Source organism: Grus americana, chromosome 9, assembly GCF_028858705.1.
Source record: "Grus americana isolate bGruAme1 chromosome 9, bGruAme1.mat, whole genome shotgun sequence".
Lineage (NCBI taxonomy): Eukaryota > Metazoa > Chordata > Aves > Gruiformes > Gruidae > Grus > Grus americana.
This window is the reverse complement of record NC_072860.1, coordinates 13,729,381-13,755,825: the sequence shown is the minus strand read 5'-3', so window position 1 is coordinate 13,755,825 and position 26,445 is coordinate 13,729,381.

Below are 26,445 nucleotides of genomic sequence, written 5' to 3'. Positions count from 1 at the left end.
GCCCCTTCAGGTACTGGTAAGCCGCAATTAGATTTAGGTGTTTTGATTTAGTAAGGGAGTTAGGAATCTAAGTACGCCGAAAAATCCACCTGGAATTCTAGCACACCACCGCGCGTGGATTCATTCGTTCATTGGAAACATGCACACAGCCCGCGTTTCTCCCAGGGCAGGATTTGGGATTGACTGCAACAAGGATTACATGTTTCAGTGTTCTGAAAGTGACATCCAGGTCTTCATGTCATAAGTTTTGCTGAGATGATTGTACAATTACATTTTCTCAAATGTAATAATCCTGCCATTGGACATTCATATCATTTCTATGTCCTCTGTTGGCCCTTTTTCTGAGGGTGTACATTTATAACCTGAGGTTATAAATAATTAATAGAATTTAATTTCCACTACTACTGAAAAAGATACAGTTGCTGTATCTTTAATGAAGTAGGTTTTAACAAAATGAACGTGTGAGCTTTGACTTAACAGAAGGTTGAGATAACCTGTGATATTTTCCAGATGTCAAAAAAAAAAATACATTGGTTGGCTAGTTAGTGTTGTATAATGTAGCTATTAATTTCAATGGGACTAGGCCACAATAGAATCCTCTCAGTAATTTTAAATACGTTTGCACAAAATGACCCCAGCAGCTGAAAGAATGAATCGTATTTTGTTCCTACAAAATCTAGTCCAAAATTAATTTCTGTGCATAATTTATTGTACTTATCAAAATTCTGAATTTAAATATATAGCTATAAATATTTAAATATAGGTTTCCGTTTGTAATTTTCAGTGTATTATTATAAAATAACATAAAGTCAAATATCCAAAACTGTGACTGATACAATTTGGGTAGTTTCATCAAGATCAATAGTTATGCTGATTAACACCAGCTGAGGATCTGGCCCAATAAATAGCTAACTACCTAACAAGCAAAATAATCCACTCTGCTATTAATTAGAAAAAGAGCTAACAAACACTTAATCCAAATGTTGGGGTTTGCAGAGGGTGTTCCAAAGCACGTAGGCAGTTGTGGGCAATTTGGGAGCGGATCAATGTGTCAAGTTGTGGAGTTCCCACATTTCTCTGTTCTCGGCTGTAAACCCTTTGCATATTTTGGGAGTAAAGGAGGAGTCTACATTTTTTGCAGATGCTGGAAACGTGCCAAATCCTCCTATTACAAATATTTCTACATAACTGCCAAATGCTCCCATCGGGCATACTCCTTGTATCCCCATAACTACTGGTTTTGCTCAGTCCATTATTCAATAAAACTAGCCACTAGTCCAGCTGGAATGGTCTGGTCAGAGAAACAGGGCACCAGAAATTCAGACACATCTAGCTGAAGAAACTGGGCTGTTAATAAATCCGGCGTGCCGAGATTTATTACATAATTTTTGCATTAGAAGAAAATATAAAGCACTGCCTCACAGGTGCAAATGTATTTTACTAAGGATCATGTAATGACATGACTTGAAATGATAACAGTATTTAAAAGTATGATGTGAGAGAAATGGTCTAGTGGTAATAGCTATAAATTTCTTTTAGACCTGTATTTTCCACTCATTCATCTATCACTGACTTCGGCGGGGCCAAGAGTTCAACCCTGATGTCCTAATGATTTGGGAAAAATTGAAAGTATCTCAGCTTTAAAAATTTTTATTTTTGCACCTATAAGTAGTACTTGAGATCAAATATGTTTTCCCTGGTGAATCTGAAAAGAAGGGAATTCGTGTATTTGCTACCTTCTACTTTCTACATGCAATTTTTCTATTTTCTTATCATTCTGTAACAATGAAAGATGCCACATTAGTGCATAGAGCCTTAATCTTAACCTGTCAGATGCATTCATTCCTTTCACTATAAAAAATTGCATTTCACATTTTCTTTCCTTAGACCCCAAATTTGCAAACACTTAAGCATGTGCTTAATATTAAGTCTCATTTGGTACAGAATGGGAAAGCAATGAACTGTACTTAAGAGACATCAGTGCTCTACAAAAATATTTTATAGCTGTTTTTCTAGACTACATTTAATTATTTTAATACCAAATTGAACTGTTTCATCTCATCTCCAATATACCAGAGAAATCTTGAAGCTGCTCTTTAGGCTTCTTTTGATCTGGTGAATATTTTCTGGTTTTGAGAATTTTGTCGAACAACCCAATGATTTAATTGCAGCTCTTTTTCCCCTAGCCTAGCAACTAAGCCAGAGCCATCCCACATTAAAGGCAATGCAAACAGACTAGACCGATTTACAATAAAAATATTTATATTTAACATTAGTGTTTCTATAGTAGGTCACTAAAGGAATAATAAAAATGGTAGGCTGTTGTTACTGCCTTAAAAAAAGGGATTTTTATTTAAGCAAATCATGTCAGTGTCTGAAGCCTACTGGATTATCTTCTAACATATGGTAAGTATTGGTTATGTGGTGTGCTGGCTTGCATTTCATTGTTGGAAAAGCATAGAAAACTGATTTTAGTATGCCTTTGCTCTTAGCAGCAGGGTATAATCATTTTTAAAAGAAATTATGGAATCAAGCATTAGCATACTGTGTAAATTTAGGATTTATGGAAGGATGTCATATATCACAGACATATATTGCTTTGGGATGCTTAGAAATCTTCAGTACCACATGTCACTGTTTTGTAGTTGTTTAAAATGGTAACTAAGCACATGCGGAAAGATAGCAATGCTAGGATAGTCTTCTAAAAAATTACATTGTTAAGTATTTAATAAACATGCTGAAACGTTAATATGTTATCCATTTTACAACCACTGAACTTTAAAGAATTTCCTTCTGCGAATATGTCCGTTATCATTATCCCCAAGGGTATTAGTTAAGCCCCAGGTATTTAGCACCTTGCAGCCTTGCCCTTTTACAGGATTTGGTTCAGGTGCCTGGAGGCGGGAGGATGGTGCGGGTGGAAGTGGGGGCTCCTCGCACCCACAGAAGAGAAAATCATCCCCTCATGTCCCCTCACAATGGGCAAAGTCTTTTCTCCATGCGAGGGGAGCAAGCGCTGTGTCAGCAGGTGACACTGGCTGGCTGGCCACCGCCACGCACCTCCGACGGGCACAGGATGAACACGAGGCGCTTTTACCCGGCAAAGCACCGGGAGATGTACCCCGCTCTGACGCTGGCAGGTGGCTGACGTATCTTCTGAAACAACAACCTGCACATTGTCACTCTAAGCAGGAAGCCGAAATTGTAATTGAAAGGTGAGAGAAAAGTACACATTAGATACTTGTCGGCTCACGCTTCCTACTGATGGTAGGCTTGACTTTAGCCTTCACTTTAGATTTCAGGGGCTTAATTAATCTACTAACATCAAAAGGAAAATAATCTGTTCCAAGCATTCATTCTAAAGACTTGGTGCTTTGAAACGTCATTTCAAAATGGATCTTGCCTCTATCAGAATATTTGCAAAACTCAGAGATGAGAAGAATCCTGTCCTGTGACCCTCCATCGACGTCACTTTTGCTCCACCAGATCTCTGTAACCTGTACTTCCCATTTGATCACTGCCATTTATTCCTTACTTGTGGCTAAATAAGGCTCTAAGTATGTTATTCTTCCACACAGTGAGAGACAAGCCACAAAACCCCAAAATTAAGGGTATTTAAGGGTATTTGCTGTTACAGGCCTGTTCTGTCAGATTATGGCTATATGCGGGTTTGTGGTGAAGCCACCGAGGTGGTGGGTCCTGGCAGCAGACTATGAAGAGAGGGCAGAACGTCAGGGTAGCGCCCTTTTTTCATTGCACCATGCCCCATGCTGCGCCAATGACACCGGGCTGCCTGTCTTAGACGTTGAGCAGTGACTGGCCAAAGTCCTCTGAGCCAGGGGAGGGCTAACACGCCCCTTGGTCATTAAATGCCAGGCAGAAGATGACACTGTGTGAATAACGAACGCTACTAGTTCCTGGAGACAGACCACAGAGACTGATGGGAGGAGAGAGAAGGGGATTTGGACTGCACAAGGATGTTCTATTTAGAGACCAGCAAGACGATGGTGGGAGCTGCTATTGATGCAAATGACGATTAACAGCCATTTAGGAGAGACCATGTTGTGTTCGTGTACCAACTGTCCAAAGGTGATTGCTTAAGAACAAGACATCTTGACATTTCACAAAGGGCCAGCCCTGGTCTCCTGCCCTCAGCTAGGTGCTTGCTGGATGGGAGATAGAAAAGCAAAGCAAGAATCAAAATGCTGAGGTGCTGGATCTCTTAAACTTTAAATTGCTAACTGCTCATGGAAGAAACAGGCACAGCCAGAAGCGCTATCAATTAGTTTAAATTATAATGTACAATGACAGAGTCAGAAATCACCTCAACGACTTGTCCAAGTTGCTTGAAAGTAGCAGAGGTAAATGTTGAAGCACAAGTGTTTCATCCCGTTCAGCTAGCTCACTGCATTGACAGGGACTGTAACTCACGTTTGCAGACAAACACTCAGCAACCCCGACACAGCCTGTGACCTGTCGCTTAGAAATGTCCCTGCAAAAACCCTGTTAATCTGTAGTAACCTAGAGAAATCCCAACTTTAGTTATCGCTCTCTGCAAGAAAGGGGACCCTGGGTGAAGCCAGAGGAAAGTCACCTTTGGAGTCAGATGTGAGCCTCCACGCTCCACCCTGCCAAAGGAGTTTTCTTCCTTCTTGTTTCCCTGATGTGGCCGCTGGTTCCTCACTGACGCTTTGCAAAGCCCCGGGGTGAGCTGATGGCCTCTGCCCAGGTGTCCAGGAGGGCAGCACCAGAGAATGGTTCTCCAATCCACTAAATCATTTTGAAAATGCAATTATATCTAATTAGTGTTTAGTGTTGGCTGTCTTCAGTGTTTGCATTGGTTTGTTTCCATGAAGTGAGATTTCTGGGTTATTTATTACTGCTAATATGTTACGCCCTGCTTTGACAGTCACCTTATGTTCTGCCAGTTAGGGTTTTTTGTCAATTATCCTGATTTCATGTATGACTCCTGATCTTTATCTACACATTCTTTTCACTGAGTTCTCTCAAGACAGGAGTTTGTCCTTGTTGCCAGAAGGATTGTAAGGGCTGGACTGTAGAATAACTGCACAAGAAATAAGGGGTCTGTTTACTGCTTGACAGAGTAAGTTTGCCCAAGCACACAAGCTATCCAAATTTCACGTAAAACAGACCTCTTGCACTGAAGGAGAGTAAAGAAAAGCTGTGGCTCACGGTTGGGTTTATATTTGCGTTTTCCATCAAGGGGTTGTTTGATCCTCTCTGCAGGGAGCATTTACTTGAAAGATGGGTCTCAGCCGCAAAGAGTACCTTCCATTTCAGTCTCCCCAAAAGTCTGGGTTATTCAGAACTCCCAAATTTCAATCCTCCTTCATGCCAAACTTAGTCCATGGAACAAGAGCTACCTTCCTTCACATTTCAGCCGTCTCTTCCATATACACTCTTCTCTTTCACTGTTAGTCATGTCTCAGCCTCTTGCTCACATGTGACAATGCCAGCTCAAGCATATGCAACAAACTCATAATTCAAAATTACCTGGCTCTGCAACACAAGATAATCTTAAGGAACAACTGCAAATTAAATACCGTAATACAATATTCACATATATGTTACCTGATAATGTACACTGTGATTTAAATTCTACTACTGTCAAATTCTTTGAATCATTAAACACATGATACCCAATGGACAGTTTATTCATTCTAGAAATGTTTTGACACTTTGGATCAAAACGGTTTTTAGCATGGTTAGCTAACTTTCTTAGCAATTGTTTTCTGGTGTGCTGCATAAACTAAGAACACTTTATCAGCTATGGTGAATTATCATTTCTAACTCAGGATTACAGAAGTATGTAAAAATTCATATATTCAACAGTGGAAGTTCTCTAGGAAAGAGTAACATTTACAACTCATGAAGAACTAAAGGCTGTTGTGTCTTGACATTATGGAGGGCTGGGATATTATGAACCCAAACTTCCACCAAAACCATATTTTTTTACATTAGAATAAAGTTTAAAAAAGTTAGATTTGACTTCCTGAAGCCACCAAGGCTGCTGGCGTCCCAGTGCTATGAGACAGTTGTGCAGCTGGATTAGATCAATTAGTCCCAAAACCGAACATTAAATAAGCTTTAATATTAATTCATGCAGTTGCATTCTGTTACAAAAGCAATATTTTAAGGGTGAACAGCAACACATTTTCAATTTCCTTGTAGACATTGAGTACAAAGTCAGAATCCAGAGTGTAACACATTTAGTACTGTGATCAGTTCATCCTGCTTATTTTCCTGAAGCTCTAGTAACAGTTTATTTTTACTTTTTATATCCTTACCTAGTAGTGGTTGTTCAACTGCTGTTATATCATCTACAGCGAATGCTTCAAAGAGATGATGGGAGAAGAAGAGGGGTGTGTAAAAAAATGCAGATTTATCACAGTTGTGTAGGTAACAACTCTGCTATCGAATATTTTATTTTATCCTTTGTATTAAAGCATGCTAATTGTTCAAACCTGTACTCACCTATATCTGAAGAGTTTACAACAACCTCCCAACAAAGCTATTTTTGTTTCAACCTAGACTTCTGGGCCAGCTGTGGCCTGAGTCCCAAAGTCCACTCCTGTCCACTTTCGAATGGGGCCAAGCACGGCGAGTTGTGCCTTGCTTCCTTTGAAAGCAAATGATGTATGCACAGGCAACACGCGGATGTATGCAGGAGCAGAACTGGCTTCTCTGGGAACCACCAACAAGAACCTGGGGCTCCTGCATGGGAATCAGAGTTGGCATCTGCCACCAACCAGGAGGGACAGGGACATGGCGCTTCTGAGATACACCCTGATTTCCACCATACCCTCCTAAGGTCTAAACAGTCATCTTCTGCCTCAGCAAGCCTCTCTGCTGCGCAGGTAGATACTTGTTTACATGTAGACTGCAAGACTAAAGATTTTAATATTAAATGTTGTTTTGCAGAGAAATAGTCGATGATGATGTTTTCCAGAACCTCTTTTTCCCATATATATTAACATCGTGCCTCACATTTCAGTGACTTTTATTCAAACTTACTACAGCTGAGTTGCAAAATGTTGTCTTTGTCCTTAAGACCATGACAGAGAACTTTATCTGCATTCAGGTGCCTACTGGTTTGTGGTATTTCAATAATAAAACAGCAGGATTGAAGGCTCATGATGAGAAATCTGACTAATTACCTGTTAGATGATAGATGGTTGTAACTCGGCAGTGCCAGTCACTGAAAACAAAACACTTCTAGATATCAATCAGCTTCCTGACAAATTCAATTTCCATCACATTCAGTGGACAATAAATGTGAATTTTACCTCAGCAGCTATATAGCTTTGACTTTTAACTTTCCAATATGCATAATGATATTTTAATAAAGTAGAGATTTTTTAAAGTAAATTAGTATTTAAATACCTGACATATTCATATTTCAGGCTCAAAGCTGGTGGAAATAATTAATGTTGTAAATCTGTCTTGTGTTCTACTGCAGACAGCAAAGGTGTATTTAATAGCAGTTTTTCTGTTTTCTTCATATATTTTTATTTAAGACCAGACCAATTATTTACACTTGTAATGGAGGTATTCACTCTCTTTTTCCAGCATCTTATTCATCCATACGTCAATGAGTTGGGCGCAGATTCTACATATGACTCAAAAAACAAAATGTCCAATTATCATCATGACATAGCAGCATGTGGGCAAAGTTAAAACAAAGAAGGATTGGAGCGTGGAAATTAAATATGGACTTGAAGTAACACCTCTCTTTCTTTCCACATGGGGACCAATTGCATTGTCAACATCTGGAAGTTGTGGATAAGCTTGTCCAATTCAGAATGAATCTGAGTCTACTTACTCTGTTATAAATCAGGAAAGGTCAATTACAGTGTGTTTAATATCTGTGTCAACTCTGTGAGATGAGAACAGGCTCTAGAGGTCATCAATCCCTTTGTTACATTGGACATAATAAACCGAAAGCTAAGAGGAAGCATTAGCATCGCCGCCGTGTTGCATCCTGGTGTCACTGCAACTAATCACCCTGATGAGCGATCCTCTGCCCCGTGCATCATACATACACGGAGCAGACGTAGCAGGCTCTGTCCCAAATGTCTGAAATCTTCACATATTGTGCGATACAAATACAGACCAAATCATTTATCTCTGCTTTATGACAGGTGGTATCAGCACAACAAAAAGAAAGGGCAGCAAAATTATGTTTATATTTGGCTTACAGCACTGTGGCTCTCCTATTCTTTTTTACCTAATAAAAAACAACCAAAAAAAAAAATCAACCCTTAATACAATTGTCCTTCCTGGAGGTGGGGACATGAGGCACAGCCATTTCAATGTGCTCCGTCAGCTGCCCGTGGCAAAGCACAGCTCCGAGGAGCCACCATAGGTGTCCGCCTGGCCCTCGGTGCAGGAGCTGCGGGGAGCTTTGTCCTTGGGAAACAGGATAATTATTAAGCAGGTAACATCTGGGACCTGCTTCTCTCAAACAACATTGGGGAAAGATAACTGTGTTAGTGTAAATGACGGTCGAGGGTTTTCAGGGCTGGCCGCTGGTCTGTGTGTTCAATTCGATTGATTGGCAGGTGCTGGGAGAAGCCTTGTCTGCTCGTTTCTCCCAACCAGAAACAGCCTCCGTCTTTATCTGGAGCTCCCCTCACAAGCCCCCTCTCAGCAGTGGGTCTCCAGGCGGCTGCTGGACCTGGGATGGGCAGAAGACACCTGGGCTGAAGCAGGAACCCGGTGGAAGGGCACGGTGGGTGCCGGCTGCCTGGGCTGTGGGGAGCTCCGTGCCATAGGGGAGTGGTGTGAAAAAATTACACGGGGATGAAAAGGGTGAGACTTTTTCACTGGAGTCAAGAGTTTAATCAGGAACCACTACGGTGCAGCCATTTCTCCTAACATGAGTTTGTTTCTTTTCCAGGTCCTGCCTCGACATCTCACCGTGGGCGCCCCAGGAAGAGCTGCCTGCGCAGCGGCCGCAGTTTGCAGGTTTCCCAGAGCACCGCACGCCACACACGTGTGGATCAGATCTGGCTGCCTGGCGTTATGCTGGGTTTCAATGGTTTTACACTGGAAGCTGCAGCCAATTTGCCCTCCAAACCACATCCCTCTCTGCAGCCTGGCATTTTGCAAGTAACTGTTATTTTCCAATTTGCAGTAATACATGTTGTTGTTTCTGAATTTTCAGGAACCATTTCTACTTCTTGTTAAGAAAGATCCTTACTAGTACTATCAGAGTTTGTCTCTTGTTTTGTGCAGAGTCAGACTATCGCTGTAAAAGGTGCCAATATGTCTATGAAATAAGAGATTCTGTGCATCAGTGAAGAATTATATTCTTAAACACAGGTTATTAAAGATTATGTCACCAATCTACATGTGTGCACGTACATATATATATAAAAAAATATATGTACGTAATCAAATAAGAATAGCTTATATTATTACATCCTTTGGAAACAATGATGGTTGTATCAACAAATTATTCTTTTTCTGATACCAATAATAAATTACCAGGCTCACATTTACATACTGCTTTTCATTATATATGTATTGAGACTTTGTAATGATTTTTTCTTAATCAAACCACTGTACAGAGGAGGTCTACTTGGGCTTTTCTTAAAGCAGCCTGACATCAAAGGATTTCAAAAGGACAAACGCTGCTTTTAAAAGCTAACATACTATTTATGATTTTAAATGGCAGAGGTACGATTTAGCCTGCTTTATTACAGATGTTATAAACGATGTTTCGCATAAGAATACTATTCTCTCGTTGCTTTCCAGGTAGATTTTCCACTGGCTTCGTTAAAAGGCCTGAATGTAAAACAGCTGCAGAACCATGAATTGGGTCCTGGCAAGTGAAATCGCTCCTTTTTTTTTTTATCGTTTGACATGGCAACATGGCAGCTATTTAATTACGCTCATACAAGAACAATAAATAAAAGTCATATGACCTTATGTTTCAATAAAATAAAATCCACTTATCCTTTTTAACTAAAATGTCGTTTCCCATTTATTTTCCTGCGATGTGGTTGCCAGCACCCAATTTTTAGGCTCAGTGCACAACAGTGATAAGGTCAAAACCGGAGACACGGTGATGTGATTAGCCCTGTCCTAGCCTACCTCATAAAAATGTCTGCCACACAGCACATGCTCTGTCATGCAAGAAAAATTGTTTACCAAAGGGTTCAACCAAACGGAGAGTTGTATGAACACGCAGAAGGCGCTACCCTGACTTTTTACAGTCTCCTCGCAACTGATTTGTACAAGGGAGATGTGGTGGAGGGGAGGGGGGCAGATTTTAAGATGGGTAAATAGAAAATAAAACTAGACAGTCTGGAAAATCAAAAATTGAGGTGGGTGGTCTGGTAGCTCAAGTGACTGTTGCAGATGACCTTATGAAGCCGAGGTGTGATTCATCAATCCCATAATACTTGTGATACGCTATGTTTTCCCTGCTTTGGAATAGGCACCAACCCAAACAAAACCTGACCTGATGAGGTTTGGTTCACAGAGGTCTCATCTCTCCATGAGAATAGGTGGAGTCAGAAGCATCGGTACCAAGCACTAATATGGTACCGTAGACAGAGACTTTATTTATCATGCAGAGAGTGAAAACAAAGCTTTCTAGTAGATTTATTAGTAAAAGGGAACAGAAGAATCTAGCATGGACAAACTGCATGTTCCCCACGTCTCAGCTGCCAGGACTTCCTGCCCTCAGGCTTAGAGATATTTATCTGGTTATAATTCAGTAAAGTTGTGTGATTTCAAGCCATTCCAAACAAACAATACATCTAGCATATCATTCCAGGATGTCCTGACAATGCAATATTTCACATTTCAGTTTAAAATAAAAAATGGAGATGCTAATTAAATGCTCTCACAAAGATGAGTTGTTCTTCTCAGAAATTGTTTTTATTAATTTTATTTTTTAAACTGTTTAAGGACTGTAAAAATTAAAATGATGACAGTTTTATCTGGATGAAATTACTATAACATGTACATCACTGGGAGAGAGAGAAAAGCATATGGAATATATATATTCAGAGCTTGATTGTGCTGTTTCTTTGTATTCAAAGGCCTCTTTGACTTCACTGGAAATTTTACATATGTGACAGTTGCAGAAATGAGTCCTCAAATTGTAGAGAAATCAAATTTCCATGTTAAAGAGACCCTGTTTCTAATTTCACTTGGAAAAATCACAGTTTTTCATGTCCCCCTCATCTCGTTATTTTTCCAGTCTTTCTAAACATTGGGGCTTTTTATATGTGAGGGACACTGGGGAAAAAAAAAAAAAAAACTTTGTGTTTACCAGGGGACAAATATGCTACTGGAACAAGTGTTTGGTGTTGAGCGTACTGTCAGGAGTAAAGAGAAACATGGGTAATACCATTTGCGCCCCAGTGCTCAAAATAAAATATTAATGGCAGTATTTCCTGAGAAATTAAATTACTTGAGAAAAAAAAAATCTTTAAAATATGCATTCCTCTGCCTTGTTGAAAGCCCTCACACAAATTATGGTCAAATTAACATCCTTTTGTCTTCAGCACACATACTTTATGACCTTGAGAGATGCTGCCATGTAAATGTCTGAGGTTTTCTTATTTAGAAATAGTCATATTTTGCACACATTCACTGGCCAAGGAAAAAAATGCACAACCATTAGGTCTGAATGGGTGAAAGTCAGCTGCTTGTTTGCAGGAGTCATGAGATGATCTGGGCTCTATTTAGCCCCCATTTAAACCTCCAAAATTATTCAACTTTAGTGAATCTTGACATAAGTTCATTGATGCCGAAGGGTTAAGTCTGACCAGACCGGTTTGTCCCAGCTGCACTGACGGACAGTCAGACTCAGCTCGTTGAGAGAGTGCTCTTCTTATTGCAACGCTTCGCAATTTCCTTACAGTTCATACTCAACCATTAGTAGTTACTTGCTGGTTGTTAGATAACTGCAGTTCTCACTAACCTGAAAATAAAAAAAGCAAGGTCCATTCCAACACTGGCCCTTTATATGTGATAAATTCTGGCTACTATGCCTCTAAGAAGAATATCTTAAATATAATTCATTCTCTCAAGTTTCCAATGCACACTATATTATCAACATGAGTCAAAAACAAAAGCTAGTTTCTAGATTATGGTTATTTCAAAAAGACGATCATGATGTAAAGGAGGGAAACACTACGACACATGTCTACCAACTTTCTATTGCCTAGATTCAATTCTATCTGAAAAAAAAAAAAAATCTCGAAAAAAATCAATGACCTGCCAATAAATTGAAATTGTTAGCATGTTCTATACACATCAGAATCATGTTTCAAGTAGGTTAATAATATCCCACCAGCCTCATAAGCACCAAAGGACACAGCCTTCATTTGCCCTGACCGTGTGACACACGGGTTTGCTCCCGCTGAGACTACGAGGGGGCTCAAACTTTCCTTTCTCTAATAATGTCACCAAGATACACAGATATTTGGGGCATAAACCTGCAATCGGTTGAGTGCTGTCAAATGAGGAAAATCTGTGTACCTCACATGGTGCTCAGCATCTTGTCAAACACTGGTGCACTGCTTAAGGTCAGATCAAACGTCTGTCTCCTACACCGGTCTTTGCAAGAAGACTCTCTTTAAACACTGTTACTATTAAAATGATATAAATAAATATCTTCCACAGTCATAAATCTTTTTTCCAGCAAGGTTTTTCACTGTTGTCCCCCATTTTCTGATATAATCCACTCTGCTAAATTTTAAGGACAGTTTTCCAGAATTGATGTAAACATGGTTAAACCTAAGATCCCACAGCAGCAAAATAAATATTCATCAGTACTGCATTTGTCTTTACACACTTCCCAAGCTTCAAAATAGCTAAATTACACAAATTTGTTACAGTGGTAACAGCAAGACAATTATGGTTAGTGGCCTGTTGCTGCTACCATCCAAACTTCAGCTTACAATAATATAAAACTCTTGACAGGCCACTCATGGGTTTAACTTAAAATATAAGGAAAAAAGAAAAATGGTTTTAACAACTGAAAGTTTATGGAACTGTCAAATGACCAAAAAAAAAAAAAAAAAAATTGCGCAGTGAGAAAAAAAAGGAACAGGCGCATTGCACATAGGTTTTATACATAAGCATTATATTTACCTCGACACTTTAAAAAAACAGAACATTTCCTAAAGGAATGGCAAGAAAAGAAGACCCTGAGGGGATGTTCTCCTCCATGTCAGATGTCCAAACTGAGCTCAGAAGAGACTGAAGTTCATCCCGTAGACATGAAATGAATTATTTCTGCCCAGTTGGGCAGCAAGCACCAACTGGCACTGGAGGTGGACATCTCGGAGGGGAACTCAGGGATTCATTAGGCAGAGAACGCTGCCCTCCTTGCAAGCACCAGCCACCTAGTAGAGAAGCTTTCACTCCCTTATTCATTACTAGACATTACACCGGAATCAACATGGGTAAAAGATACAGTTTGGTGTTATTCGTGCTGTAGGCTTGCCCTATGGACTGGCAAAGGAGGAGGAAGGAGGGGAGTGAAGAAGCAGGAGAGAGAGACTGCCTCCAGTAAGTGGCAGAGAGCACCCAAGTCAAGCTCCTGCTCTAACCTGCCCGCGATGAGTTTCTCTCTCTTCATCAGTTCTTTGGAAGCCAACGCAGGCGAGCAGCCAGCCCAGCTGCAGCGACCTTCCCAAGGTGACAGCCACTCCTCCCCAGCATCGCCACCAGGATGGACCAGGCTGGCCCTGAGGACTCTAGGACCTTCTTAGGGATTATCTCTGAAACAAGGTCCCCCACTCAAGAAAGCAGCTCTCAGCCATCTTCTCACAAAGGGGTCCCCCACTCAAGAAAGAAGCTCTCAGCCATCTTCTCACAAAGGATTGAAGATCAGAGTGCTACAATGGGGCTTTGGTTACTAAAACACAATTTTTTTAAAAAACACATTCCGTAGCTGTATGTGCTAGCACCCAATGAATTATTAACACAAATAATTAAAACTAATATATGGTTGTAAAAATAAATGAATAAAGTATATTTCATTATGCAGTATCCTTGATTTTTATGGTGTTTGTTTGATTACTCACTAATTTGCAAAATGTGGTAATCTGCAGTATGCATCCCAGTCATTAGTGAAATCATACTGTACTGCAGTCAACAGGCTGATGAACTGACATGTTGCACCAGCAACCAATACCCCGTATAGAAGGGAAGAAATGATTTAAAGGGCCTGATTCTTGTTTTTATAAAAGCCAGTTTACAACACTCAGGCAATGAAGAGTAACCACTGAGTTTTTGCAGAGAGGCCTATGGTGGTATAAATGAACATTAAAGTAAATAACGATCTGACCAAAGACACTTATGGCTTTGGGGGGGGGTTCACATACTTTATCTTCTAGTTTCTCTGATTAAAATTGGTGAGAATATCTAGGTGACACCTAGAAGACAAATACAACTTGCTACGGATCAACAGCGTAAGTTCCAACACCCAATTCTGAGAAGCATATGTTCTCTTGAACAGATATATGGGTGTTATCATTGGCACAGCTATAAATAAATATTAAATCCTCATCAGTCAAAATAAGGAGTACTCTAAGGTTTCACTTTCATCAGATAACAATAACACCTCTGGAAAAACATTAAGTCCAAATGATAGCATATTTATTATTTGACAAAAACTATCTTACAAAATATTTTGTTTTAATTCCCAGATGATTTACATAATAGATTATAACAGCTGCTATAACAATTCCAAAGTTGTTTTTTTTCTGAGAACTCTTTGAATCCTCTAACACTACAAGTGTTTTTCCAGGTCTTATTTTTTAAATTAGCATGCCTTGAGAAAATACCTACGTGTATTTTCCTAGAACCACGCTAGCTATTGATCTCAGCTCGACAAAAGTGGAAGAATTCATAGGTCATTTCAAAGTCACCTGTTGAACTAAGGTTCAGAGAAGAAATATTTCTCCTTCACCAGCCTAGAATCTCTACAGACCAGAGGGCAGTACAAAGGCTTTGCAGGGCACATACGGTTGCGGCGCACAGCCAGAGCAGAGCCTCCTGGCAGATATCACTGTATTTCAGCATTTTAATCTGAGCCCTGAAATAACTCCTTCTATCCTGAGTCCCTTCTCAGGCAAATCTCCTCCTGAAGCAGTGGTAGGCCTTTTGTTTAATTCTAGCCACGTGCAAATTTATTTTGGGATGAGCAAATAATTAATCTATTAAAAGGTTCCATGGGACATTCCGAAAGTTGCCGTGAAAAATTGTCAGTGCAGAGCTGAGATGCTGCTTTATAGAATTAGCTCATAAAATAGTATCATGTGTAATTGCATTCATGTTGTCACTGTCTCTTTGTAAATCTCCAGAGATTTACAGCACCACACACTGGAGCAAGACTATCTAATATTTATAATGTTTCATTATTTTCATCTACTTGGAACAAAACCTATAGACTTACAGAAAATCCAACACGATGTGTCAGAAATAGCAGTGTCCGCTTGCAGGATTTATAGCAGTACACAAAACGCAGGCAGACACAATACCGCAGTAATTGCAAGCTACCAAACAGCTGCATGGCATTTACTCAAAATACTTTATGCATTTAACACACTTATTGAGCGGAACTTGAAATAGGCTCATTGTTTATTTGGGCAAGTCAGAGGGGAAATTCTGTTTCTTTACTAAACCTACAGAGTATAAACAGATCTGGACTGTAAAGCCCTTTCATCGTACTTCTACAGGTAAAAATAATATTTTAACTAATGACAGCTTTGGCTGGGGAAAAGTTAAAAGGCTTCAGAACTTTTCCTATAGTTTAACTCGAAGTCCTGCTTGGAAGAGGACAGCCAGATCCTTTTTGCGTAGCTTTCATATCAGAAGTGAGTTGTTTACAGCTTTTTGAAACATTTAGGATTTCATCTTAACATTTCCTAATTTATGATCAGAAAAACTAGGAGCATGCAGGTTTCTGATTGCTCCTGTCAGCCAGCAGACAAACACAACACTGCAGCAAGAGTAAAACAATTTCCTTGTAATTGGTGGGCTCTTAAAATACATGTCCTAGCTTTGTAAAGAACATTGCACTGATGTCAATGGGAATTTTGCCAGATTAAGAAAGGAAGAATTTGACCCTTTCTCTGCAACTACTGACAACACTGCACAATTTTATGTTGTTAGGATTTTTTAATTAAATGTGCTAGTCTTCAGTACACAATAGAACTTAAAAGGAGAGAGTATCTAAATATGAAGCTAAGTTTGTAAAGGAGTCTCTAAGTCCTCTGCAAGTGAAGGGAGAAAATTAAAAATTCCAGTGACACTGAGATTTTCTAGATAAGCAAGTCCATATATTTTTAAGGGGTGGTTGGTTTTTTTTTTAAATAGCGTGCTTTTTGCTCCAGTCACTAAGTATCATGAGAAGGAGAAATATGATATTAAGCAGGATCTGATCCTAAACTTATGGCTCCGGTGGGAACAGACTAAAACTCATTTATAGCATGTCCCAACAGAAACAGTCCATTTGCTGTAGCAGTGTTTACTGCATCTGAATTCTCCTAGCAGAAAACAGCACTTTCACAGTCAAGTTCCAATATTAGCAGGGAATTAATTATTAAGTGATATTTGTAGAATGGTGCTAAGGTTGGGGGTGCCGGGGGGGGGGCGGCGGGGTGGTGTCCTTCGTTGCTGTTACTCCTTGACAGAGAAGAATATAGATTTGGTAAGCTGTTCAATTTTCAACTTTTAGTCATGTGGCTGAAAACAACTGGTTTACTGGAAAGGACTTGACCAAATTTTTTAGACAGTTGCTGCATTCATACGTTCTTTATCTAAAAGAACAATAGTTTAAGAAATATCCTAAAAGCAATCATTGCTTGGATAAGGTGAACCTTGCATATCATTTCCGTCAGCTCTGCAATACCAGTCCAGCCTTCCTATCGGCACTTACATCCAAACACAGATCTTTTTATGCCAGACATGAATCAATAAACTTTAATCTACCTCAAGAATGTTACCTGTAAATAATGTGCTGCAAACCAAAGCAAAACTGGAAAGCGATGAAAAGTGCTGTACCTGTGCAGTCATTTATACCGCGCCTGAAGCCTGTTCCAACTCAACAGGAGTCTCCCATTGATTTCAATGTGGTTTGGTTCAGTCCCTCATTTCAGCCCTCATGTGTTTCCCCAGTTTAATGTCGTTACACTTCCTGGTAGCCTTTTTCCATTGCTCCTTATAGGAACATTCAACAATTTGCTATATGATTAAAAATGTCTGTAGAAACATGAACCACATTGTCTATTGATCAACCACACAAAGAACTCCTACAAGTATCACAGCAGAAAACTAATCCAGCATTAAAAAAATATTTTTATTGTAGTTTTAAAAAAATATCCCAAATACTTTAAACAAACTAGCCAGACAATTCTAAATGCTCATATTAGGGATATTCACCTCAGTGAAAGTCCTGCTGCAAGCAGTAATGGTAAATAAAAACAAATAACTAAATCTAAATGGATCAAAAAATATGACTGACACTAAAATTGCCATAAGCAAATAACCTGCTTCACTCACCTGCGTGAAAGATAATTATTTTGATTTAAACACAGACACTTGCATTAGGTATGTAACTGCCTGTATTATAACCCCACTTCCTAAACCAAAAATGCCAGTAATCAAAAGTCTAAGGGTTCAACAGCTTTCAATAAAGCATAAAGTTAGGACAAGGAAAACCTAAACTTGAATAATTAAGCATGTATTTTTATAAATAGGAAAAAATATCTTGAGTGCTGTGATGCTGGCATTGCATTTACAAATTCTTGATTTATCAATCATGATATTTACAATGTTTCTTGATTTGTATTACAGGGCTGGTGGAAATACACTTCTATTCAGTACGTACATTTTCTAGCAGATGAATATTTTGGGGGTATTTCCTAGATGATAGTTCTTTCAGATATCAAGCAGAAACTACACTTGCTCTGTTAGGATTTTTTTTTTTAATGTACAATACTTTAAAACCTAAAATTCCACTGCAACCACCCTCCGTTACAACGCTTCATGCTGACTTGGGTGTAAATTTTCATCATTCAAGAAAGTCAAAGAAAGGTGAAATTTTGAGTGCAAAATAGTACTCATTTGCAGGGGGGGGGGAAGTTTTTCTTTCAGAAATATTACACCTAGCCCAAGTTTATTTCTAACATGAGTTGTTTGAGCTTAATTGGCCTGCAACCTGCAGAGGTATCCTGTCAGGATGGCTGTCCATTTTTTTTGCTATGAATTGTTAGTAAAATCTACTTGAAATAAAATGGAGGAAGAGATATACAGTAACATCTGCATAGGGTTTTTATCAACTTCTGAGGTGACCATTTTACGTTCTGACTGTAAAATGTGCACAGAAAATGGGCCTGAGAAAGCATCCAGAACCAAACAGCATTTGGTTTATATTTTTTGAGTAGAAGTGAAATCTCTGGCACATCATTCATTTCTTCCTGGAAGGTGCAGATTTGAGGACATGTTCAACCCTGCTCTAAGTTTAGAAAGTTTCAGAATAAAAGGGAATTATTTCCAAAGTCCCTGCCCTCTAGGTCTGTCTTTTAGATAATGAAGTTTCTGAAGGCATTGCTCAACGCAGACCGACTAAGGAGGAAAGAAGGAAAAAAAAAAGGGGGGGGGGGGGAGAAAATGACAGAAAATCATATGGTTTTGCATTTCTTCTGAGTTTACTCAGAATTATATCCATCTGGGTGAAACAGCTAGCTCCCCAGCAAATTAATGGTCTGATGACTCAGGGAAATGTAGAGCTAGGTTCTTAGTTGTAAAATGCATGTAAATGAAGAAGGGAGTGCATGGAGGTGAATCTAGTTTGGTAGGATAGACATTTTTCATAGATTAAGTATTAATTTGGAAACAATAACCTCCTAATAAAATGCCAACGTTACAGCAGTTTTATTAAAACACATCTTCAAATAAAGGACCAAATTCTCTCGGACTCAGCTGCAGACCGCTGAGGAACCTGAGCGGAGGCATCATTTATTAGCAGAGGCGACTCATTAGAGAGGGGGAAATTGCTGTCGGCTGGGAACTCGGTCCTGCTTCAGCTGGAAGTTTTGCCTAAGGAGCTCAGGATCGGCCCCTCCGCCGTGCCCCTTCCCCCTTCCGCCCGCTGCAGGGAGGGAATGGCTCTCACCTCTTCCAGTGGGGAAAAAAGGACATTAGCCTGCGCTTGGAAAACGCTCCGTTGTCTCTAAAACAGCAATCCCCTGGCAAGCCTGCGTGAGCAGAGCAGCAGTGTCCGCAGATGCTCAACAAATGATCGCTTAAAACCCGAAACGCGGTTTCCTTCTCTTTCCTTCCTTTTTTTTTTTCTCCTTTTTTTTTTTTGACAGCAACTTCTGGGGATTAAGCCCTCTCCAGAGTTTGCCCGTGCCTTGTCATGTGAGTAACGTCCTGCACAACTTAACGAGATAAACTCTGACAAGCTAATAAGGCAGGGCGGGGGGCCGTGGTCGCCCGCACCCTGGCACCGTGTCCCCGGGGCCGGCGGGCGGTTCCGCGCCCTCGTTGCCGTCCGCGGAGCCCAGCCCCGCCGCAGATCGATAACCGCGCCGGCGGGGAGGCCGCGAAGCATCCCCGTTTCCCTGCTGCCGGGTAGAGCCCGCGGGCGCGGAGCGGCGCGGCGGTAGCGCGGAGCTGGAGCCGCCGGGCCCGGCCCCGCCACTCGTGCGCACTCGCGGCCTCTGCGCGGCTGCGGAGCGGGGTCCTGCGGGAGGGGGTTCATTAGCACGCGGTTATCGGGCTCGTTTCTCAGCGGCGCGCGGGGGCGGCTTTCGCCCTGAACTTGGCGGTGCCCGGCGGCTCCCCGCGCCCCTCGGCCGGGACCGTCCTCCCACCGCTGCCCTTTGGGGCTCCCAGGCCGCGGGGTAACCCCCACCCCGGCTCCTTTCGGTGCGAGCCGGGAGCTGAGTATCGCTTTACCCGGAGAACTAGAGTGTCTAATTTATCCAGTCCTCATTTGCGAACGGTCTCCTGCTAAATTATGTCAGCCAAAGGTCAGCCGGACTCAGCGGCTCTCTTCATTTTCTTAATTTTTAAAACAAAAAAAAAAAAAAAAAAGGAGGGGGAGGGTGATGGGGGAGGGCGGGGGAGAGAAACCAGCAAGTTATTCAAATTCAACCTCATCTGAATAATCGTGAATTTGATCCAGTCAGAGCTGCAGACTGTACATTAAAAATAAATGTCCAGGAGGCATTTACTGTAGTTGATTTTTTTTTTTAAATATAGAGGTTTTAAAAATGCAACGTCTCTCCAACCCCTCCCCCCAAATATGGAGTGAGTTTTCAGGTATTGCACGAACCTTGCGGAGTGGTATCAGTGTGTCTGCAACACTTAGGTTGAATGCATGAACCCCCCAATCATAATTGTATGTTCACAAAGCACATATGGCAGCTGCATTCTTTGTATAGTTTGTTATGGTCTGGTGTGTAATGTAAATATAAAGATCAGACCCAAAACACAGGCTCGCTCTACCCATAACAACCAAGGAAAAAAAAAAAAAAAAAAAGTTGCTTTGCAAACTTAAAAAGAATGACATTAGTGCCGTGCTACTGTCTGAGCCAGCAATGATTATTTGGTCTGTTTGCTCCCATTCAGAGTTAATACACGACAATAGTTTTACTCTGTGCTGCTTGACGTGAAACCACTGGGGTTGGGCAATTCTGTTCCAAACAAATACAACTTCTACACCCATCCCTGGGACAGCGAGCCGAGAGCTGAGCGAGTTTTGCAATGGAGAAAAGCATCACTTACCACGGCGGGGATCTAGATCTCGGCAAATGCTGCCAGTAGGTCTGAGAAGTGAAAAAACTGGAAGGGAAGCGCAAAAGGCAGAAAGTTGGAAAGGGGGATTTGTGTGTGTGCGTGTGTGTGTGTGCGTAAAAGCCAGAGGGAAATGCGAGCACAGCGCTCCCTGCTCTCCCTAGTCGCCACCAAAACAAAGATCCAGGAGTTAAGGGAGCAAAGCTGTGCCAGATCTACACACACAGCTCCTCAGGGCCAAACCTCAGCTTCTCACTCACTCCAGCTAGCGACAAGGGTTAATGCTCCGGAGGGACAGGCTAGCCGGCCCCTGACACCATTGGCTAGGAAAGAAATCAGGTTTAAGGTAAATTTACAAGCGCTTTGCAAGTTACAAAGGGATAATTTTAAGATTGTGATGGTGATGATGATGATAATAATAATAACATCAACCACCATCCTGATCCAGTTGGCTAAAAAGTGAGGGCATGTCCCCCTCCCCTGCCCCCGCAGCAAACGCTCCGCGGTCGCGTCCCGGCGCGGGAGCCCGCGCCCCGTGTCTGCCCCAGCACTGCCGGGGGGAGCCTGGGGATCTCTGGTAATACAGAATAGGGACGAACTCGGGGGAAAAAAAAAAGGGTTGGGGGGAGGGAGGAAGCGACGCAGCCACGAGCACTAAATGCCAAGGTTCAGCCTCACACTTGGAGGAGATCAACAGTTTTCTTGGGAGTTAAACGATGCGAGCGGGTTCTTATGCGAAGGCAGGGGCATGTGGCTCAGGTGTGTGCCCGGGTGCCACTGTGCCCCTGAACGCCCTCCGCGCCCCCTGCAAATACCGGGGAGCTGCTTCTTCCGCTAAGGGGGGAAATGGAAGAGAGAAAAAAGCCTTGTTGGAAGGGGGCGGGGGGGGAAATATGTGTTCATACACATCTGTGTAAAGGTTGGAGTAAATGGTGCCCTTAAGTGCGAGCCCGAAACAAGCTTCCACTTGGGGAACGGAGGGTCAGGATCTGCCCTTTCTGAAATGAACAGGCGACATGATGGACATCGGCTTTATTGTCGCCTCTTGTAGTTGGCTGGGGCGCGCAGGAAGCCTCAGCAGGGCGGGGAGGGGGGCACAGGCACTCAAGGTGTTGGTCGGAGAGGCTTTGACATCCCAGCCCCTGCGCGTACACCGATGGGCGCGCGTTTCTCCGTAGCGCGGGGCAAGGGGTAGAGAGGAGGCGATGGAGGGGGGTGGGCTGTGGCGGAGTGGAAGAAGGAAAGAGGGGCTGCGGAGAGGGAATTGTCGCTGGGAGATTTCCAGCCAGCTTCGCTCCACCCGGAAGGGCCGTTCTGGGAACTTCGGAGGGGCCGGGCTGCGCGGCCGCGGCCGTGCCCGCGCCAGGGCAGCGCGCCCAGGTGTGCCCGGGAGCCCTGCGCGGGCTCCGAGGGCTCCTGTCTCCGTCCTGCCCACTCTCTACAGGGCTCCGGAGGCAAAGAAAAAACCCACCTCATTAGCAAGATTGAGAAGCACATTTCTGATAACATGGGATGTAATTTTGCCACCGTACAAAAGGCTTTAAAATCACTTTGTGCCGCTGAACAATGAGTACTGGGAATTATTACTGTTTAAAAAAAACCCTGCAGCCTACAAACGGAGTAAACGCCAAGACAGTGCGTTTGTTCCTCGGATCTATCATGCGATGTCGATATATCAGCAATAAAATATGATGGGCCATACAGTATAATGAGATTTTACTAAGAGGAGCGAGGCAGAAAGGAATCCATTACAAGAACCTTTCTCCCTCCCCCCGAGACCGTACTTTTCTGGCGACTGCGCCCGTTACGTTTTGCCACATAAGCCCACGAAAAGCCACTCGGCTGGCGGACACCGGAGCTGAGAATTACTGTGCGGAGGCAGCCGGCGATTTGCTAAAGCACCCGTTAAATTAAGGAGGTCGCGTTTGCCCAACATGCCGGGCAAGGCGGGGAAGGGGGAAAGCGCCTTCCCGGGCGCACCGATGCGCGCAGGAGGACGGCGCGGCGGGAGCAGCCCCGGACGGGCCGGGACGGGCCGCGCTGGGGTGCGGCGGGCGCGGGGCGGGCGGGCAGCACGTGCGGCGGCGGCGCTCCCCTGCGCGGGCGCGGAGGCGGGCGTGGTTACCTTCCGCGGGCGGCGGGGAGGCGGTGAGAGTCATAAATATTCAACAGCACGTGGAGCCGGGCGGCGGGCGCGCATGCGCCGCCGGGGCTGCCGCCGGGGCGCGCGGCGGGCGCGCACACACAGAGACACACACACAGACACACGCGCGCACACACGCGCACACACACACACCGCCCCCGCGCACGGCCCCGATTTCTAGGAACCGTCCCCAGGCGGGCAGCCCCGCACCTACCCGCTGCCCCCCGGCCGCCCCCCCAAAGAGGCAATATCAAACACAAAACACATGTCCCGGCGGGTGGGGGGCCGGGGGGGCTTGCTGATGTGTGGGGGGGTTTCCTTCTTTTATTTTGTTCTTCAGCTTTTGGCCGTGTTCTTCGCGGGATTTTTGGAAGTGAGAAAGATCCAAAAGGATCTTAAAGTCCTGACCCGTGCCAATACACAACTTTCAGATTTTTGCCAAGCAAAGCCTTGCCCACGTCTCGCGAAAGGGCATGTGTGGACGTGGGCTTGAGTGTGCATCGCTGATCGTGTGCTCTGCCTCGCTCCAGCTACCCCCAGACAGCTAATTCCGTGTTTTGGTCCCGAGATGTAAACACATGCACAATCACAGATGCACACACGGACCATTTTTTTAATAGCAGTTTCATAGAGAGGTAGTATGATCGTATATATCTAAAAGGTAATTAATTTGATTTATTATACTTGAAAAATCCTGTCTGCAGTACGGGCGTCATCTGGAAACTTCATGCTATTTTATACTATCGTTCTAAAGCCGAAATAAATGTTACGAATTGATGACAGCTTCCAGCTGCATGATAAAAATAGCCCCTTCGCTTCACAGGATCGTGTTTCTTGTTATCGAAGATGAACCAAATCTGACCCATAGAGTTTAGCAGCGAAAAAAAAATAATTTGGTATAAAATAGAAACCTTGGCCATTTTTAATATACAGGGCACCCTAAAACAGCCTCTTTGCAGCTAAACAGAACCCACCTTAGCAGGTTCAGTAAGTTCAAGAAATACGCCCTGTGCCTGGTTGAAAATATGAATCTCGATTATTAACCTCTCTGGGTGAATTTGGAAAATACACCCATTTTGCTACAAACGCGATCCATTGTACATAGGCGTTTGCATTAAATAATAGAGGTTACGTGAGCCTTCAAAAATATACCTCCACGTAAACACGTGAATATGTCTCTTTCTAGAAACGCCACTCTTTCTTTACATACAAATCCAGAGAGATGTATATATATTTATAGATACATATACATTTGTAATAAAACCAGTAACGCGAACGGTGATGCCGGTGAGCCTGTGTGCATCTGCAGCAATGACCGCGTGTCCTGTGGATTACACCCACAAAACGGACAGGGCACGTCCCCACCACGGCATCCCCCGCGCCCGCGGTGGCGGCCCGCGGCCAGCCGCGGAGGACGGGTGCGGCGGAGGCGCTCCGCGGGCCGGGCTGCGCAGCCGCGCCGGGCCCCGGCCGGGCCTCCCAGCGCTCCCCGGCCTCTCCCCGCCAGCAAACCCCCGCTCAGGAGAGAATCGCCACATTTTGAAGAAAACGTGCTGATTTCCCGCGGAAACGCCGCTCGCTGCGCCGCGGGGCTCGATCCCTTATTTCGAGGTGCACAGGGCGCACGTGTGCGCGGGGCGACGGGCGCTTCCCACGCGCGGACACGGGCAGGCACACCCGTGTGCGGGTACACAGACGTGGTGCGAGCGTGAACGGGGTGCGTATGCGCGTACATGCGTATGTACATTTTATAACGGTGATACATAACGTGTCTAATAAACGGTACAGCCTCCTCCGTGGGGATATCGCTCACAAATTCTTTTCCCTCTGAGCTCCTGCCGTAAAACGCACACCGGCTCTTTCAGCATCAGGTCACTTGAAATACTCTGCCTTGTGTCAGCAGCCTTTTCCAGAGGGGATCTCCTTCCCCGTCCTGCCTGCTGGAAGTGGGCTTTGCAGCGGGGCTCCGGCTCCGCGCCGGCCGCGCCGGGGCTCCTGCCGACCCGGGCGCGCTCCGGGGCTCCCTGCGCGCCCACCGGCACCGGCCCGCCGCCGGGGCTCGCCGCTTGCTCCGTTTAAAAGTTGTTCAGAAACGAGCAAGAGCTCTGGACGTGGGAAAACTTACAAAGTCGGAGCCGTTTACCAGCGTGGCCAGAAAAGCAGTAAATAAAAGTCCCGATGTTACGTGCATCAGCCTGAGGGGGACTGCTACTTCCTTACGGCTAAAACAAGGGCGATAAGCAGCCGAGGCCAGCGCGGAGCGTGTCCCCCCATTTCAAACAGTGTCTGCTTTAAATAAGCTAACTTTGTCTTATGAGTGCCGGACTCGCCTTTTAAAAAATTCAAGCGATCATTCACAAGCCATTAAAGCGACCTGAAAGGCGACTCTTTCGGGGGGGGAAATGGAAGCGCCCGATTATTGTTTTGCGTTTAACTTTCTGCGTGCAAATAGCACAAGCACGGCCAGAGGTTGCTGCGTGCAAATAGCACAGGCACGGCCAGAGGTTGCTGCGTGCGCCCCGCGGGCACGTCGCCCGAGAGGGGACAGCGCACACACACACACCCCACGCACCCCAAACAGCCTCCTGCACCCTCCCGCGAGCACAGCCGTGCTGCTGCGGGTATCTTCAACCGCTTCCCCTCGGCGGCGGGAGCCTCCGCGGGCGCGGGAGCCTGCGGACGGCGGATGTCGGGCCCCAGCGTTTGGGCTACCACGAAATAGGCAGCGCGGAGCGGCGCGGGGACTGCCGGCACGGCCTGCCGTGGGCTCGGCGCGACCCCGCGCAGACAGCCCCCGCCTGCTTCGAAACCTAATAACCCACGCAGGAAAAGTACCCCGACAGCATCTCGAGAGCCAGGCATTAGAAAGAAAATCATGGTGCCCGTCGAGGCTGGAGGGGTGGGGTTCGTGTTTCTCCCCGCAAGCCTTCGTGAGTAAATCCGCAAAGGGCGCCTTGCTAGAGCAAAGTTGTCTTTAGCGACTGAAACAGCGCAGAAACAGCCGGGAGACGCCTCGCAACCTCTCTGCCTGCAAAAACACCCCTCTCTCTGCCGAGGATTTCAAAGCACTGCTCCCCTTTCCAGAGCCAAGCGAACAGCACAAGCATGGCGTGGACTTGAATTCAGTATTAGCAATTCCAGCCCGGGTGATCCTCGCTAATTCAGAACATATACGGGATGGAGATCAACCAGTATTGCACCGTTCCCACACACCCCGGATAAAAAAAACCCCAACAGCAGCAATAGCAACAACAACACTAAAATCATTCTTTTTGCTGTAGGACGCTCAAACAAACCTCAGACCGAAAGTTTAAAAGAATACTCATTAGCCAAGTGCTCCAATACCCACAAGTAACAGATCTGTGTTAAGCGACCGCTAGGGACTTTACACAAGTTCAAAGAAACTTGCAATACGCATCTTTAAAATATATCATCCCCACCACGTTTCTCCGGGTTTATTTTACAGTGGGATGGCTCAGACTATCTCTATTATTTTTAATTTT